Here is a 20498-nt window from a genome sequence, read left to right on the forward strand (position 1 = left end):
TGCCATGCAAACTGAACGATCGGAATCAAGTGCTTGTATGGCAAAGTTTTTTATTTGGTGCGATATCTGGACGAAATTAGACATGAATTATTATCTAAGACAATAATGCAATCTCCAAAGAAATTGTTCAGATCGGATCACTTAAGATCAAAATAGCATATAGCTAGTAACGATTATAAGTTATAGCTTTGGTGCTAAAAAACTTAACGTTTTTCTTGTTTTTGGATATTGTTTGAATAAGATTTAAAATTTTAGAATTATTATTTTTCTTTTTATAAGGAGTGATGGTTAACATAAATATATTATTTCTATTATATCTATACTTCAGACAACAAATTAGCTAAAAATTGTATATTGCATCTACGTCGACAAGTCTAAATGCGCAAAAAAAAATATTTTGCTTCTCTTGTTATAAAATAAAATGGAATTTGGTCCAAGTCCATATATAAATACTTTTCCTTTAATTTCATGAGTAAATATAGGAGCATATATTTAATTTATTTTTCTTATAAAAAGATATCCACATCTTATATATATGTATATGTGCATTGTGCTATTGCTACCGTTGTAATTATAACATCTGTCATGCTCCCTAACTTATTTGGTTTGACATACCCGCTTTAACCGCTGAACTATGGCCATTAAAAGTGTAACAAATGACTCAATTTCAGACACAGGAAAAAAACTTTGCGCAACACAATGAAGAAACTACTATATGAAGGCAAAGAAGAAAGAAAATATTGTTACTAACCGATTTCAATAGCAAAGAACAGTCTGAAAAACATTAGCAAATGACAGCAAAGAGAAAATAGTACAGAAAAATGTGTGAGTCATATGAAGAAATGTAATAGAATTGCTGTCAGAGGGTTTAAAATATGAAATGCAAGCAAATTATTTGTCAATAAATGCCATAATTTTGCATACACAAGCGATCAGTAGTAACTCAAAAGAAGAAAATGTAATCAAAATAAGTCGCTATAAAGAATAATTTCAATAGTTATCCATACAACTGCAAATAGCGCTTACAATTGCCGCTAGTATGCAACTAACAAGATCCAATATAAATATAAAACTGTATGTGTGCACAACAGCCAAGCAAATGTATAGCCACATGGATACGAATGATTTTTTTGGGTGAATGCCACGGCGTATGAGTGACATATCAAATAAACAAGCAAGACGCAACATTTACTTATATGGAAATACATCTGTATATATAAATAAATATATCACTATGCAAACACACACTCGTTGTTTGTAGAACATAATACTTAATGTAAAAACAGTTAAAGTTGTTGTTGTGCAAGTGTTGTAATAACAGGTCAGCGAGTATAATGAACAACGAAAAACAATAACAAAGTTCATTGTTCTATGGCACTTTACTACAATTGCAATCATTCAATACAGTTTGTTATCGCTGACCGCACACAGGCACTCACACACACACACAAACTCACGTACCCCTATATATATACATCTGTGTGTGTTAACTAATTTGCAGGAGATTTATTTCGCAACATTTGCGAGCGTTTGTAGTTGTTCGTTCTTTCGTACAAGCAAGCATGGCTATATTTCGTGTTAGGGTGGGTAAACAAAAATGTATTATTTTTCGCTTTTACTCTAAAAAATTGGTTGGTAGACATCTCAAAAATATTCTCTACAAGTGTGAGCTCATAATACTAATGGAAATGTCAGCTGCTTTTTAGTTTCCTATGTTTACGTTATTAATTGAGAGAAAATTCAAACAATAATCGATTTTTATTTGACCCACCCTAGTAAGTGTATATATGTCGCTGTATGTGTGGGCTTTTACATGTCAATGGCATGCGATTTCGATTAATGACAAGTTTCGTTTTATATAACAGCAGTATAGTGCTCATATCCACATGAATGCGTATAACGGAACATGAATATGTATGGTGGCTGCTGCGGTTGACAGTTAGCTGCGTGTGTTTTATTGTTTGGTGATCATTTATTGCATTCGTTTGTGCGCAATTTGAGACAAAGTTACTGTCGAATGATAGTTTAGGTGGATATAATAAATCGTATAAGAATTTTGAGCTTGGGTGAATATTTATTTCAGGTGTAGAGGCACCAAAGAAATTTTTAGACGTATTTGTAAAAAAAAAACATATTAACTGAAGTTTTGCAAAAATATATTTATGTGGAACATAGCTATGTACCAAAAAAAAAAAATGTTCTAAGCCCTGTAGGAAATTTTAAACATTTTGATTTTTAATTACTAGCATAATTCGTGCATACATTGGATTTTAGTATTAGTTATATATAATTTTTACATAAAAAAAAAACTCATAAAATATTATGTCAAAAATTTCGTATTCACTATTTAAAGTTTTTTTTTATCTACGAGTAAGTTGCAAATAAACATGATTAACAAAATATTGTGTCAAAAATTTTGTACTGACCATTTTAAAGTTATTGTGTCTTCATATAAGTGACAAATAAACAAGATTGATAAAATATTATGTCAAAAATTTCCTACTGGCAATTTTAAAATTATAGTTTTTTATATAAGTGACAAATAAACTTACGTACTTTTAAATAAATAAATTTGATTGACTTAAGTTTACTAAAAATTTAAAAATTTAAAAAAAAAATGTTCCTAAATAAATTTTCAACACGACTACTAATTGCATATTTATGAAAAAATGTTCTACAAATTACCTAAATTTTGCCGAGCAAACTTTTTAAATATTCAAAATATTGCAGGCCATTATTTTCAGGATATATGACAGTTCTTTTCTGTACGTAAGTGTACTTCAGTCTAACAACAATTGGGTGAAACAGTAAAACATGAGAGGAAACAAGTATTTGTGAAAGTGTAAATATATATATTTGGGATTTTCTATGCTTACACTCACACATACATTCACTCATGTCAATGTATATAGTAAGTGTGAGCGCGTGAGTGTGTTGAATTGCTAAGTGTATTTTCGTTTGACAGCAGTGCGGGCTGTGCTTCGTCTACTGCAAGCCAACAACAACAACAGCACTGGCAGTCAATGATTGTTGGAAAAGTGTGCAGTGATGGCCGTTTTGTAGTTATATGATTGTAATTGTAGAAAAGTGAACGGATGTGAGTGCTTTCATGAACATCATTTCCGACATCATTTATATGTGTATTTATTAATATAAAAATAAAAGCATTGGTTGAATTTAAATTGTCAGTGTTCTTCTCTGCCTTATAAAATCACACACAAACACACACACTTAAACTGTGTTTTCACCTAGATACATATATGGAAATTATATTTTGAAGGCATTGAAAATGCTTAATTCGGATCACTTACAGGTCTACAGCTGTTGCAAGACAAAACTGCAAATATTTTTTAAAGACTATATAAAAAATATTTTTAATTTTGTGACAATTTTTAATCTATTATTTTATTAAATTTGCGCTTACCTGTTGAATTAACATGTTTGTGTGTGTAATTTGTTAGAATGCAAAATTTGTATAATCTGCAAGGAGAAGAATAATAATATTTTTAATTAGTGTAAAATCTTATTTAAATTTTTTTTCTTAAATTTGCAAATTAATATAAAAATATTGTTTTTATTTCCAAATTAATTTAAAATAAATAATGATATAAAAACAATAAAATATATTTATTTAAATAATAATTATTATTAAAATAACGTATAATAATAAGTTTAAAAGAAATTTTTTTTTATTTATTTGAAATATTTTAGTTAAGTAGGTAAGTAAAAAGATTAGGACTGAAATTTCATTAATGTACATTTCAAAATTTTTTCGTTATAATAAAACTTTAAAAACTTTAAAAATCCCTTTAATGAATTTTTAAATAATTCGTTTTTTTTTCAAAAACAAAAAAAATTTTTTTTGAGTTACTCACTTTCACACATATACATACGAAAGAGTTTCTCCTTCCATTCAGAGCAATTTATTAAGCTATTTTTTCATGGTTTTCTCCACACATAAACCAAATAACCGTAGATTTCCGCATAATCAATTAAACTTTTGCATACACTTAGGCGTTTTAGCACAAAGTACTATAAAACGTAAAACAACAGCGCCGAGAGATTTAACAATTCATTAAAAACTAATTGAAATATCTTATTTTGCATAAGTATACCCTTCTTATCGCCAGTATTTGCAAAGGAAATATATATAATATGATGTAAAATACATATATTTGTATAATGCAACAACAATAGCAATCAATTTAACAACAAAGAAGGCGGCAGCGGACACACCTGAGTGGTTTGTATTTAACGTTGAATTCAGAAGTTTTGAGAGCCGCTCAATATTTATGAAGTCTTTGGAGGTGTTGGACGAAACCTCGATTTGCACGAATAAGTTGTACACACAAAAGACGTGAAACAAAAGGCAAAACTCTTCACAAAAGGTTGAAAAGCATGAAATGTGGGCAATACTTAGCAGTTAAGGAGAATTATTTACTTGGCGAAGGAGTGGCAAACAAAAGGCTTATTGTTATATTTGATATATTGTTCTTGTAGCATTACATAGTAGTAACACTAAAACATAAACACTAATATATTAAATAAATGCTATGAAAATTATGCTAAAATATAGCAGCAATTTAGGCTATGATAAAGGAAATTGTTAGTGGCTGCTCAAAATAAGCACACACTTAAATGTATCCCTAACATGTTGATTAATTCAAACAAATCTATAAATATATAGCTTAAAAAACCACAAATTTCATCGTGAAGCCGCCGAGAATATTTGTTTGTTCTGTTTTACATTAAGTTATATCTTGTAGGGAGCAATAGCTTGCACACAGGCATATTTATGTGAACTTTTGCGATAGTCACTTAGCAAAAATGTTATGTTTTGACCCATTTGCGCCTAAATGTAGGCCACCTAGTTGTACTATAACATAAATATAAAAATTTAAGCTTAATATGCTCTCAAAAAGCTATACTTATTATATAAATGAAGCCAATAACTCTCAAAAACTTACAGCCAACAAAGAACTATATAAATAAATTGCGTATATATAGCATTAAAAAACCACGTAAAAAATATTCACAAAAGCATACAACTAGGCGCATCGGACAAACTCATCGTTAAACAATAATACTAAAAGCCTTTGGTAGACATGTACTGTAACAATGGTTGCGAAGAGCAACAGTGTTTAGTTAAACCAACAAAAGAAGTGGCCTCCGAATTACAAAAAAATGTGAGTATACTATATGTACACATCCATAGCAGATTCCATATAAGTATGTACATATTTAAATGACCTACCAGTTTTTCTAAATGGCTGCGAGCAAAAATAGAAGAATGTATTTTTTATTTAAATTACACAAAGTGCTGTTGTGGTTGCTGGGGCAATCAAGGTAATCTCTGCAGCTAGATTACCACACACCTATAAGTATAAGTGAGTTTGACTGCTTTTGTGTGAAAGTAAGTGTGCTAAGTACTAATGGTGCTGGAACGTTATACTTAAATGAAAATTTTTGTCACTTTCCTTAAATCAAAAAATGTTTCTTTGTCTAACATATCTTGTATTATTTTTCACTTTCTTATTGTTGCTAGTCATTGTGGTAAGATTACCATCCTCTAAGCACTGCTTTGTTTAGTTTGTATTGTTTAAATAATTTTCATATTGCACTCCATACATTATACAAGGTATAGTCGCAACTTATCAGCTCTTTTGTGATAAAAAAAAAATAAAGACTACCAAAATAATTTATTATAAATTTAAGTAAGAAAATTGTTTTGGTATCTTATTGAAGAATCGACTCAGCTCGTCATTTGAAATTGAAAATTGTGTTCCGACAAACGTCGCGACTGTTAATTTACATTTCAGAAACAGATTTACTGCCTAAAATGGTCAATATTTAAAGTATTAAAATAATTTTATAAAAATAATGCAATTTTGTTACAGGTTAGATTTTGCTTCAAATAGTCCTTGCAAAGCTCTACTAAATTTAGCATTTAGCATACATTTAGGCTCATTCATCTTTTGTGGTTCTTTAGGTAATTATACAAGTTGCTGGCTAATGCTAACTAGCCAAATAGCAGGCGTCATCCCTACAAAGCTAACAGAGACAATAAACTTTACGATTTGTTTAACTAACATAAATATACCATTAGAGTAGGTAAGTGTATGAGTAATACTCGTACATATACATACATGTGAATATGTGCATCTGTGAGAACATTTGCATTTAATGGCTTTAGTAGCTGTCACAATGTAAATAGACATATAATGGCAGACAGCCAACAATAAACAGTTACAGACACCCACGCATGATTAGTAGTGTGTAGTGTGCCACTGTCACTCTAGGCTTTATATAAATGTTTATGTAAGCGCTAAATATATTTTATATCTATATATGTTTCCACTAATGTGGCAACTCATCTCTGTGTGTATATTTTTGTACTATATTCCATACTATTAGCGCTCATAAATCAAAGTTGGATTTATTTCTCCCACCACAGCATGAATTTCGATTTGTTGTTGCATTCAACATGAGCTGTCTCTTTCGCTCTACCTTTATCCCTCTCTGTCTCTCTCTCTCTCTCTCTCTACTCCTTTATTTCGTTGCCCGATAGCAGCTGCTGTGGTTGGTTTATATGTTTCTATGTATGTGTGTGTGTATAGTATGTGAATTGATCCTCCGCCTATTCGTTGATGCTCATGCTCTTTCTGCTTCCTCTCACCGCAGCTAATTTATTTGCCATTAAAGTCGGAGGTTCAAATGGATGTGTTAGCTGTCAATGGCGCTTGCCAAAGTCATGTTTGGTTTGCATACATATGCATGTGAATATCTATATATATATATATTATTGGCACCCAGGGTATATATGTGTGTATGTGATGTGACATTTAACGAATGATTAATTCAAAAATGATTTCGAGGGAAAGTCGGTCAGTATATGCCAGATATGTTAGTTGAAATTCAAGTTGGTGCTTAAAGTGGGCTAAAGGAAGAGGAGTGCTTAAGACAATGATATACTATATGTGAATGTAGTGAACTTTTTATAAAAAAGTGATTTTCTTATCAATAGGAGCTATACAGAATTACTTGATCAAAAATAAAAAAAAATTTATATATATATGCAAAAAAGTTAAACAGTGTAGTAAAATTCGTATGAATAAAAAGCTATTAAAGACTTACTATCGTACTTTTCGGCAGCCAGGACATATATGTTTATCATTATTTCATAATTTTCAAGGCTTCGCAAATGGACATAATCCTTCGCGTGCGTATTCGTAAAAACTTGTCTGCATCTGTATGTGTTTTGTAGGCCATTCAACTAAATTGCATTCCATCGCGAAGCGCATTTGGAAAAATGTACCAATACATATGTACATACAGACATTACATACATATAGTATTTCATTTTTATAAGCACGTCTGTGGTATTTTAATATTGCGCTCATTGTTTCTGCTCGGCAAAGTTTTTTTGTTGTGTTGCCTTTACTTTTATTTTTCATATAACATTTATACATATATGTATGTAGCATATTCCACTGTATTTAATGAGTGCATTCTTTCGGCAGTGTTGTGTACTCTTTTTGTGTCTGTGGCTTATTTGCGTATTGTTCTATTAAACTATTGTGCTTTTCTGCTACATTCTAACAAATTTCTAACGAATTTTTTTCCAAAATATATAATACATACCTAGACTAAATAAATAGGCATGCCGCTGAGTAAAGTGCACTTTAGTGGCTAACAATAAAGCCATTTTTCGGCAGAGAATGTCTTTTATTTTATTTATGTCCGTCTGTATGTTCATCCGTTTGTATATATGCGAACAAGTGCCTAAATTTTGGAGATATCATTCTAAAAATCCGCATACGTCTTTTTTCGTCAAGAAGCTGCTCGTTTGTCAGAAGCGCTGATATCGGAATACTATAGGATATTGCTGTCAAAACAAGGTAACGATACATCTTCCGCTAATAACGGACTAGATTTTCATTTATGATATAACAACAATAAACACATACACACTTAGAACAAATAAAAATGTTGAACAGGTGTTTCCAAGTAAGAAGAAGGGTCACTGATATTCAGATGAAAAAATCACACACCAACACTAAGCACTAAGCAAAGAAGTGCACACACATCCATACGCAATTTGAAACAACAGGAGTCAATAGAAATAACACTACAAACAACAATAATGTTTGATAACAATAAAAGAGATCAAAAATTTCAAAAGCAATGTTAGTTGAAGTGGCCTGCGCTGTGTTGGAAGAACGCTTCAATGATAACTAACAAAGAAAAAATGTAATAAAAATAAAACAGGGAGAAAAGCTGGGGGCACGGGGGGCAAAAAAAAGATACCAATTGCACGACCTATTCACACACTGATTGATTGATTGATTGATTGACTTACATATACAGCGGCATTGCAGAAAAAGAATGAGTGGACAAATACAAGATCACAAACTACAAGCAAACTAGCACTAACACATGCAAAGCAAGGTAGATGTGCAAAAAGCAAACAAAACAAGCGCCATTTACACATGACTGCACACTGTCATACAGGACAAACACATACAAATACATGTATACATTCATGTTGTTTGAAACATTTGCACATATGCGGACATACGCTGGCAACAAAGCATACTTATAGGCTGAAGCAATTGCATAGATTGCGTCCGCAGACTATAGAGCTGGTAATAAATGGAAAATATTGCCGCCATTGACAATATTGAGGAACAAAGAGTGAGAGAGGGTGGGGGTATGTGATATGAGGAACACAAGCAAGCTCTTTGTAAATTGCAGCAATTTCGAGACAATGTGTCCGAGTCAATGTAGCTACATGTGTGTGAGGTTGGCAAGAAAATGGCGAATGGTCAATGTGTGAATACAAGCAAAGTGTAGAAATTCTACCAAACAATTAAAAAAAGGAGCATGTGTGTGTCACCTATTGAAATTGATGATATAGTTAGGCGAAAGCAAATATAAAAACAACAAAAACTTGATTTATGTGACGAACTTCTCAATTGACTGCAATTGCACACACACAAAGAAATATTGCAATGCACACACATAAGTCCATATGCGTTTACATACATATTCATACACACATATACATATGAAAAATCACATAATCGCCGTAATAAAGTTAAATGCTGTCTTTACCTCCCTTTTCCTTTGCCTGTGGGTGTAAAATGCACCACAAATAAGTGTCAACTTGTGCTGGTGTGTTTGCGAAAAAGTTTATATTTAGGTATATGAATGTGTGGATGGGCGTGCGTTTGTGCAGCAAGTCCGCCTTTGTAGCAAAAAATTGTTATGCAAAATCTGTTGCAAGTCACTTAGTTTTTGTGGCAAGTTTGATGTGCTGATGGCTTGATAATGTGGTCATAAAGTTGTCAGAGGTCAGTTGATAAAATTGTTGATCAACAAAAGCCATTTTGTCATACATATACTATATATATGTATACATATATGAGTGTTTGTGTATGCGCAGCAGGAAGCACGCAATTGCTTTTGTGGAAAGCTTCTCAGTTCATATGTATGGTACATGTGCAAGTAAAGTTTGTCAAGAGTTTGTGTTTTCGTCGGTTTTGGTAGCGGAAGTCAGTTTAGATAAGTGCACAAAGCACATAAATTTCCTAAAGTAATGCAAGAAAGTTGTAGAAATCATAAGTGTGCAACTGTAATACGGTTTTCATATAAAAGTATTATTTTTTGCTCTTTCATTAGTCTACTTTTAGGCATTGAAACAGTGTAAGCAGTAAAATCGTTGCTTTAAGCAGCAAAAAAAAATATTTTTATAATTATTTAATGCCAGGATGCTAAAAAAAATTGTTATAACTACACTAACACTATAAACCTATACTAAATATTTGGTTTAAGCATAATATAAATAAATATTGTAATCAATATAAAAATAATTTTAGCATTTTATTTACGTTTAATATTCTTCTCATAACTAATATATAATTAAAAAATAAAAATAAGATTACAATCATAAAACAGCTATATAATATTTTTTTATAGTAAAAACAGAACCAACATGACCAGAAAAAAAGTTTAAACTTAAATATTTTAAATATATAAGAATTTATCCACATTATTTTGCCGAAATAGAGTTATATAAAAAAATTTATAAAAAAAAAGTTAAAATTTAAAATTTTTATGAATCCGTCAATTTTTGATACAAAAAAATATTAAAAATATAAATTTTTATGAATCCGTAAATTTTTTAACTATTAGTTTCAACAATATGCCAATGAGAGTTTGGCCATTTCACATTAAAAAATAAATTTTGATTGACTACTGACTTGCCTTCATAGAAAAAAATCATCAGCACTATCCGTTCCCCAAGAAAGTAAGGTATCAACGAAGTGACACCCACACTGGTACTTGTGGGATCAAAGCCTTTTACACACTTACACACGATTACTTAATCAAGTCTATCATTGTTGTGCACAAAAGTAGGCAATTGTGGAAGTCTTTTGGGTTTGGAAAACATAAGCCTTGTAGGAAAATTTATGGATATTTATATTTTGGTAGTATTTTTTCGAGCTTTAGGCATAAAATAAAATAGTAGACTGGAAGAAACTACAAGAGAACGGATCAAATTAAAATCCAAACTTCTTTGATAAGAAAAAAAATTTTGGGTTTAGTGATTATTTTACAAAATTTTGGATTGAGGTAATATCCACTTCCAGCTTTTGATCATACATATGTATTGAGTTTAAAAAAATAATTGCTGAATAAAGCTTTAGAAGCATCTTGAAAGTTTGGTATTGAGTTCTACTCTAACAGGATTGACGGTATTTTTGCCATAGAATCTACAATATTAAAAAAAAAAATAGTTTATATAAAAAAGTATTTTTATTGTTGATTTTCTTGTTGTTACCGTTGAGATGTATTCTAAAGCTTATATTCGTTATAATTAATATGTCTTTAACTAATATATTTTTTCCTACAAGGTACTTAGAGATTAACCACACAACCACAAACTTGTGCTCTCACTTTAAAGGCTTGAATACTTCACACATTCTCCAAGCAAACACAGTGAGATGTGCAGTTAAGCAGATTTACGCGAAACCCATTCGAGAACTCAACAAAGAATGAAAATGTTGCAGTGAAACAGAAGGAGAGGGTGTAAAGTTTTCAATCAACTGAAAAATGCTAAGCCCCTTCAAAGTGTTGGTGGTGCGCATTCAATGGATAGTTGACAGAATGAAAGCAATATATGTAAGTATGTTATTCACACAGAGACCATTATGGTGATTATGTATAAGTTCGCCATTCATGCATTGGCCGCGTTTAGGTGAAAAGTCATTTGATTTGCGCAATTGAGTAGATAAGATGCTGCTTAGAGTGCACAAACACCGACACAAGAGCGGGCAATACCCATCGCACTAGAGCGTGCACTATTTCGCCTTCAACTAAGGCGCACTTAACCCACTGGCATGCACAAATGCTCACTGATTTATAATGGTTCGTCAACTCTGAGATATTTTTTGTTGTTATTCTGCATTTTAGTAGTTGTTCATTATCTGCCATTCTTTGCGGCGATGAATCTACGGTGCAAGCTTGAAGGTATTACATGTGTAGTCTTATACTTTGCTAGCTTAGAAACACCTTCGGTAGTTTATTGCACCCACTCAACGAGAGATTACAACTATACATATGTACGTTAGGAAAGAAGATGCTTAACAAAAACAAAAAATGAGAGCGTAATAAATGCTAAGTAGCCATATTTGCAAAACACCAGTTGTTATGCTGATGACTATTTATATATATTATATATGTATAAGAAATTATGTAGATACATATCTTGTGTGTTAAAATATGTATGTATGAGCATTAGAAGTATACCCAGTAGGAAAACTTACATATGTAGTTCGAAGGCTTTATGAGTCCACTTTGTTTTCTTATTTTATATTCAAATTACACTTCTTGGTCAAAAAAAAAAACAAGAAAAATTCAAATAAAAATAGCATAAAATATATATAAATACAATAAAAATTCTTTAAATTTATTATTTTAACATAAAAATAAATAACTGATGTTACTATAAATAATACTTTTGATGAAAGTCGTATAATTCTCGTGATGAAATAAAAAAAAATCTTTCATATTTATTAGGGTGGAGCGAAATTGTTTTGTTTTTTTATCAAACAATTTTTGTCCAAAAAAAATTTTCCTTCGAAATTTACTGTAAAAATAAGTGGGTTTCTAAATGTTAAAAAAAATGTTTTTTTCCAAAAATATTTTTATTTTATAATTTATAAATTTTACCCTCAAGCTAAAAAAAAAATATTTTTTTCGCTCCTCCCTAATATTTATACCCTGAAATTTGTACTAGGTGCATCACGAAGTTTGGAACACCAGGAAGGAAATATCGGTGACCCTATAGAGAATATAAATGATCAGCTTTTGAGATATCGATATGAAACTTTGTACACGTTCTTATCTCTCCAAGGAGATGCTCATTTGTCGGAATTGTTCATATCGGACCACTATAACTCGTAGCTGCGATACAAACTGAGGGATCAAAATTAAGTTTCTGTATGAGAAACTTCTTTATGAGAAGCTTCACGAAATTTGGCAAATTGTTCAGATCAGACCGCTATAGCATATAGTTGCCATACAAAGATTTAATTAATTATTATTTATATGAAAACTACAAACTTTAATATTTTACCGAAACTAATATTATGAGCCACCACGACCCGCCACTGGGTATATTTTCGGTAACTATGCATTATACTCAATGTCTCACTCAGCAATTGCGCTAAGCAGCTTTACAGCATGCGTATTTGCGCTACTTACATTTACTTTCATTATTACAGCGACCATTTTTAAGCACTTATAAGGTGACACGCACACACATACATATGTGCATACGAATGTAAATATGTGTGCACAAGCATAGAAAATGTCTTTATGTCGTTTCGTCTTTTTGCTTTCTGCACCTTATTTTATTCTTTTAGTTTTTGTTGCTCATTTGGTGTCGCAGCGCTTTTTGTAACATTTTTAACGCTTGCTGCTGCCGTTTGCCAATATGCTGGTGCTTATGGCAGGCTTTGTGTTATGCTGCTATGCTTTCCAACGAAGTACTTTCGTGCTTTTTTTGTGCGAACTTCTTCGTTTCATATTGTACTTAATGCTCGTTTTCATCAACATCATTACGAGTATTTCATATTTGAGCTCGCTACTTGACTGCCTGCCTTCAAGTGGGTGTATGCATGAAGATGCATGCGCATGTGTGTGTTGGCATTTCGTCCTTTTGCTGGCAATTCGCATCTCACATGCACTTATTCTAATTCTTACACTTCGGCATCTACTTAATGACAACTTTGCACTTACTTTTATTTATTTATTCTTTTCTCCAACAATTCCACTATTGCTTTCCTTCAGCAATTTTTATATTTTCTTTGCTTTTCAGTTTGCTATATTCGCATGTGTGTGTGTATGTGCGTTGAATTGTTTAAGTGTTGACGGCTTCTTGAACGTGCGCACAATTTAGTACAATGGCTGCTTAATTGTATGTGTGTGTGTGTGTGCAAGCGTGCAGATGCTGTGTTATAGTATAGTTATAATAGTTGTTGTTGCTATCCTTGTAGTGCTAGTAAAGCCTCTAAGACTTACTGCGGTGGTATATTGTTGTTAAAAACTAAGCAGAGCTTTTTCTGCTCGGAAGGATTTGAACATTTTGAAGGATATGTGCAGGTGATTATGTGCCATTCTTGTATTGAACAGCGTGTGGTAAGTAATAAGGCGATTTACTTGCCATTTCTTGTGCTTTGAAGTACTGTTAATGCAGCATATTGTATATTGTATAAGAAGAGCTCAAAGGCACAAGTTGGTAGTTTTAGAATTTGCTTAGTTCCCTGAGACTTAACATCAGGAAAACCGATTAGTTTATATGTCTATACCTACGCTAAGATTTAATTGGAATTTTAGTTAAACTTTTTTCTTATTTACAGCTATATAATTTCAAATAATTTCTATGTCATTAGCATTTCGTTGAAATTCACTTGATAAAATGTCTTAGTTTCACCATATTTTCATTTATTTCAAAATTCTCGAAAAAATGCTATGCCATGCTATGTTATGTTATGTTTTTTCTCTGTATACCGTTCTTTTCATTTAAATTTCTTTTCATTTTAATAAAAAAAATTTTAACTAATTTTCCGTATGTTATGTCCCTCAGTTTTTGAGATATCGTTCTGAAATTTTGCACATGGCTTTTTCTCACCAAGAAGCTGCTCATTTGCCAGAACTGCCGAATCCGGACCACTATAGCTTATAGCTGCCATACAAACTGCACGATCGGCATAAAGTGCTTGTATGGAAAGCTTTTTTATTTGATAAGATATCTTCAGGAAAGTTGGCATGAATTATTATCCAAGACGACGGTGCAATCTCTGACGAAATTGTTCGGATCGGAATTTTTGTATATGTGAAGAGTGTTATAGTTTCGGTGCAGTCGTTAACGTTTTTTCTTGTTTTTATAAATTTTTTTCTCCCATTTAGTTATTATGCTTCTCTTTTAATTAAACATAAAATTTATGCTATGTCACAACAATCGAAATTCTCATCGAAAACCGTTTGTTAATTCTCCGACCTCAATCTTCTCACATTAAACAAATCAGATTTATTTGAGAAATGCCGAAATAGTTTTCTGAAAGCAAATTGCGAACCACAACAATGAAAACATTATTGCGCACCATTTTTGTGAGAAACTAATTGCATTTTCCTGATTGCAACCGAAAAATGGAAGAAAGAACAATGAAGAGCCTTTAGAGTTAGAGGGTTATTTGTGATACCGAAGAGCAAAGCATGAAAAGAAATGACAAATATTTACACAAACATATACCTAGGCCGGAATAAGGGCTAGCTATAGCTCTTACGCACTTTCCCATTGTATTTGAGTGGAGTGATTCTCGGCTGTCATAAACATAACAACGCAGGGAAGAGAAGTCAAGCAGGCAATCCCGTGCAGTAGAATGTGATATGTTTATATACGAGTATTTATATATATGATGCTATATTTGCAGCAGGTAGACTATTTGCTAGTGAAAGGATTTTCCAGTCCATTTACTGAAATGGCAGGAATTACAATTTGCACTCAGGACGAAGTATTTGCACTTGCTGCTGAAGAAAATTGCGAAAGAAAGAGAGAAAATCTCGACAGACAGATAGTATGTGTGTACCATAGTTGAGCAGCAGAATGTGTGGAAGTAAAGGCGATAAAAGGCTTAAGTACTCTGCAGCATTAATGGACGAAGGACCGAAAAGAAATAGCGTGGAAATATTTAGTCTTCTGTCGAGTAAATTAAAAAATAATTTATAGTTTTTTTGTCCCTCGAATTCAAAAAACATATTATGGTTCAAGTAAAATTGTTTAGTTAAAGATTTTTCGCACAATATTGATTTTTAATGAATACAATTTTATATTAAAACTGGTTGAGAATTACAAATCTTTAAAAACTGAATAAAAATTGATAAAGAAGACAAAACATAATAAACAGAAATAGAGAGATGTGCGAGAACAGGAAAAGACGAAAAAATATCTAGTAAGTAAATAAGTGAGAGAGATAGAGAGAGAACGAGAGATAGAGAGAGATAAAGAGAGAGAGATAAAGAGAGAGTGATCACCGTGGAATATTTATGTCTCATATTTCTATTGAAACTGCTTCCGTGATATACTTTGGAAAAATAAAAAATAACTGTGTAGGTAGAACAGTTAAAAAATCTATATATTTAAGTATAAACCAAGAAGTTTTTTGTACTCAATGAACTACTAAAATGATCCGTTGTCTGTGAAATTTATGAACTTTTATAAAGTAATTGAGAATTAACTTGTTGAGAGGAACAAATAAAATAAAAAGAGGGAGAGAGAAAATATTATTCTGAGCATTCATTCTTTCTCGCTGTAGCTGCTGCTCTCTATACTACATTGAGTAGCTAAAGTAGAAAAACATTATCTTTTACATTCCTCAATGTTCCATATTCCTGCCACTAAAGCAACTCAACTTAATTGATTTCTACTGGGAACTTATCGTCTCGGCTTTTGTTCTGTTAAATTGGCTTGCATTTAAGCCTTTCAAACGAGAATATACTGTCAAATTGTATATCAACACACAGACAAACAGAATATGACCGAATACGCACTCGATTGCAAAAACAAAAAATAGAATATCGGAAGAGAGAGATATTTGGAAAAAAAGGAAAATTGAGAATTACAATGTATGTTGATATGTATGTAAAATTTCTTTAATACACATACGAAGCACATCCGCAGGCAACATGTTAAAAGACTTCAGAGGCTTTTAAAGTTTAAAGGTAAGCGAAATTGTAAAATTTTGAACATTATAGAAAGGGAAAGAAATGAATAAGATGGAGTACTAAGTAGATTTCTGAAGAAATGAGATGAGAAAGGGAAAACTAATTTAAATATTAAAAAGTTTATTTCATGGTAAATTCCAAAAATTATACTTTTTAAAAATTTCAAGGATAAATACATTTTTCAAATTCAGAATATATATATCCTTCAAGCACAATGCATTAATTATAGTGAATCGGTGTCAAAGTTGAAGGCCACAGCCAAGCCATGGCACTCTCTGTGAATGCAAGCCAATTGTCGTGAGGCCAAATTTTGTGCCAACATAGCGCTTTTGATCACTTTTTGATGCCTAGAAACCATACAAAGGCGCACGAGCACACACACGAACAAGTAGTAAATATATACATGTATTTATGCGCGTTGGCCCACATACAACTATCATGTCGCTTATAATGTGAGCCAGCTGCACTTAACATATTTGTGGCAACAGCCTGTGGCCATCATGTAAAATCTTTGGCAACAAAAATGCAAAAACATAAAAAAAGTAATCGAAATTCTCTCACAAGGACATTCAGAGTGACTTGACTTATCCTGCTGCTCAGCGCCTATTTGTAGGCCAAGTATGCTGTTTTCAGTAATCAATCACATACACACACACATATACAAACTCATAGATCATATGTGTTTGTAGAGGAGACAGTTGGCGTTTTCGACAAATTTATGTCTATGGCTTTTACCACTCATCTGATAATTGATGAACGTTTTTGGCATTGCCACAAAAAATGCACTCACTCGCCTCTATATATATATGTGTGTGTGTGCTATGCATTCAAATAAGCTACACTGCAATTTACTCTGTAGGAATTTGATATATTGTATGTGTGAATGACTATGTACGTAGCTTGGTAAAAATATATACATCTGAGTATTGTATGCATGTGCTTTCATGACAATGCCAAACGTTTGGCTTAAAGGATTTTGGTTTGAATTGACTCGGGTTTGTGGTCACATGTGTGTCATTTGTTCTTAGACCAAATGAGGTCGGGACAATTTATAACGGACTTTGTGGGTGCTAAGAAGGAGTTCGGGAGATGAATTGAGAGAAAAGAATGAATAGTAAAAAATTTAAAATATATTATTATATTATAATTCAATGACAACGATAGTTTAAATTAAAAATTTTATTTCTCCGAATTTCTGAATTTGCGGAGTACGTAACAAATTATCGTAAAACTTCTGTTTCAGCGACTTATTGGCGTGATTTTAGTCCGAAAATGTTGTGTGTGTGCCATAAAACCACTCCGAATTTTCGGAGTAAGTATATTTATCTGAACTTGGCATTAACTTTTGTTTTAATATCTCTTTTCAAAAGCTACAACTAACAACTTATATTTACCAACAGCTTTCCAAGCCATGTCATTTAAACATTTTGCAATTGCTTTATCTATAGTACTTTGCCACGAACATATTTCATACGCTTAAACACAAACATACATATATACACATATATATTTCAAATAGGTGTTATATATCTCTTCAGTTCTACTACCGCATTGGCGATTGATATCCTTAAGGAATAATTCAAAGTGAACGGCACGTAGTGCAAATCGCAGCGCAGATGAGCAGTTGTGAAGAAGGGAATTTTATATTCGATTTTTCAAATTTACTCTTTTTTCAATTTTCAATTTTTATTTTATTTTTGGTATTACGCCATTGATATAGTTGAAAATCTCCAGTTGATTTATTATTGCCACCGAGTAGCAATCAATGCAGTGGAGCAGCTCAAATCTTCACAGTCCAATGTTGAAAGCACCACATACACATACACACATACGCACAAATGATTGCTTCGGTATGTACGTGCTCTCAAGCTTAATGCTTGCCGCTGAATGGCCACTGTGAGCGTGAAAAGCAATTCAACGTAAAGAAGAATTTATATTTATCATGCTGTACCGGCGCTTGCTTCCTTTTGTTTCGCTCGTTGCCCTTCGCTTGTACTACTTTGCACTTAAGCTTACGAATGACCGTAAATCGCTGAGCACGACTGATGGTCCTGGTCATACGAACGCTGCGGATTTATTGGTGCCTGCGGCCAATATGTGAGAGTGTGCGGGAGTAAGTGGTGTGGTAAGGAGGTTTGTGAATGGATGTAGTGGTTGCTTTAAAAATTACAATTTTATTGACAGTTGTTGAAAATGAGAAGCGAAATGTAATCAATCCAACTGATAGAATACATTCGCACTCTTTTTCATACTATCAAAAGCAAAAATAAACATTCTCAATTTTGAACTATGTTTTGTGTGGAAAAAATATTAAAAAAAAATAAGTAACATAAATAAAAATGTTTTTATATGGTAATTATGAAATATCATATGGCAACTCTCACAGATAGTACAGTATTAAGTTACTGGCATTCATGCAATTTATGGAAGCAATGCTTCAAAATAAACAAAAATATTTACATACCCAATTTTGTTAATTATAAAAACTGATATGGCAACTCTTTCAGAAATATCAAAATTTAATATTGAATTTAAAATTATTAAAAAAAAGTATAAACTTACTAACAATCAGAGTATATAGTGTTTTCTAAATTATTGTAGCACTTATTGTTTTGAAGCACATTCTTGTGTCATGGCAACTCTGCTCATGTAAAATCAATTTGAAAGAGCTTGTTAATAGCATTCTCAATTTATATCAGTTTATTTTGTATTTAGATAGTATAAAAAAATAATAATAATGAAACTTTGGAAATCACATGGCAACGCTTTTCACAAAGTTTCTTAAAAATTATACATTGCGTATTATTATTATTGAAAAATATGATCATCTTTTCAGGTTTTGGTTACTTTATATGTATAATAAAACATAAATATGAACACAAGAAGCTACATGGCAACTCTGGATAGAAACACACGATTGTCGAAAAAAATTTCATTGATATCAAGTGCACTCTTTGAAGCTAGTAACAACTAGTTTATGATTTTGTGTGGTAATACGCTATTATTTTGAATCAAAAAATGTGGCAACTCTGTTTAAGCATAACATAAAAGTATTTAAATTTTAAAATATTCGTGTGAAATTTTAAAAAAATATGGTAACTCTGCATTGCTTCAAATTTTTTTTTATATTAGAAATAAAAAATTAAAATCAAAGTTTAAAAGAAAAGGAATCTGAATTGCATAAAAAATATATTATTTTATATTTTAGGTAGAAATATTTTCGTGTTGGAAAAAAATTAAATTCATTATATTTTTGATACAAAACGAGTGAATTCTGAATTACAAACAAAGAGAAATAATATTTATATTTACGCAAAATGTTTCTAAAAAACCAGCCGGAAAATTCCCAATATTCCCAGTTGCCATTCGCACAATTTTTTCCTTGAAATACCGGAGCACAGCCTCTCCACTTATACCTTTTATAAGTTGTCGCGGTTAAGTAAACAACTCGGACTAATTTTTATTAAGCGCGAGATCAGCACAAATACAAACGCAAGGAGAAAAACTAGAGCAACCGCAAGAAAATGTGCGAAAGCGACTTATGAGCAACAACAGAGCGACCTCAAATGGTTACTTTCAGGTAAGTAGGAGAAAGAGCTCGTCGGGGGTTTGAAATGCGATTAAACGACAGCGAAAGACTGTCAAATTGCTTGGAGATTTCGCGACCTCATGCATACATATAAACAAACATGTGCCACTTAAGAAGGACGTAGTAACGCAAGCGTTTAACCGCAAAAGCAAACAAATTGTGAAAAAGAAAACGAAGAAGAACAAGAGAAAACACTGCCGAAACGATATGCGGTGTTGGGTTGCTTGTTGTGTCAAGCAGACAAACAAGCAAGCGAATCAAGCAGGCCGCTAAAAGAAAATTAAAATGAAGATGACGAAGACGAAGACGAAGACGGTCAAAGATGGCGTCACTGCGAAGGAAATTGGAGCACGACGTCTAACATCCGGTGCCGACGGACGAGCGCATACTTCACCAGCTGAGCGTGCAAATTTACATAGTAATGCATGACAGCAGCAGTGACACGCAGGCACCGACACAGTCAAACAAATTAACCACGCACTCACACATGCGAGCCAAACACATACACACAAGCGTAGAAGCTTACAAATTGAAAAAGCCAGCACTTAAGCGCTCAAGTGGGTCGGCAAGACATGGAAGAAGGTGAGCGGCACGGGAGGCATTAGAGACAACTGCGGTT

At 32.3% G+C, this 20498-nt stretch overlaps 1 protein-coding gene across 15 annotated transcripts in view; it reads right to left on the reverse strand.

Moving 5' to 3' along the window:
- Positions 1-20498, reverse strand: part of LOC106617660 (platelet binding protein GspB) — a 93947-nt gene that overhangs the window by 53597 nt on the left and 19852 nt on the right. For all 15 annotated transcript variants that reach the window (XM_070107357.1, XM_070107351.1, XM_070107356.1 and 12 more), the window contains exon 4: positions 3425-3480. The gene's annotated coding sequence lies outside the window, so the exon portion shown is untranslated. The remainder of the gene's footprint in view (positions 1-3424; positions 3481-20498) is intronic.

This window comes from Bactrocera oleae, chromosome 3 (assembly GCF_042242935.1).
Source record: "Bactrocera oleae isolate idBacOlea1 chromosome 3, idBacOlea1, whole genome shotgun sequence".
Classification (NCBI taxonomy): Eukaryota; Metazoa; Arthropoda; class Insecta; order Diptera; family Tephritidae; genus Bactrocera; species Bactrocera oleae.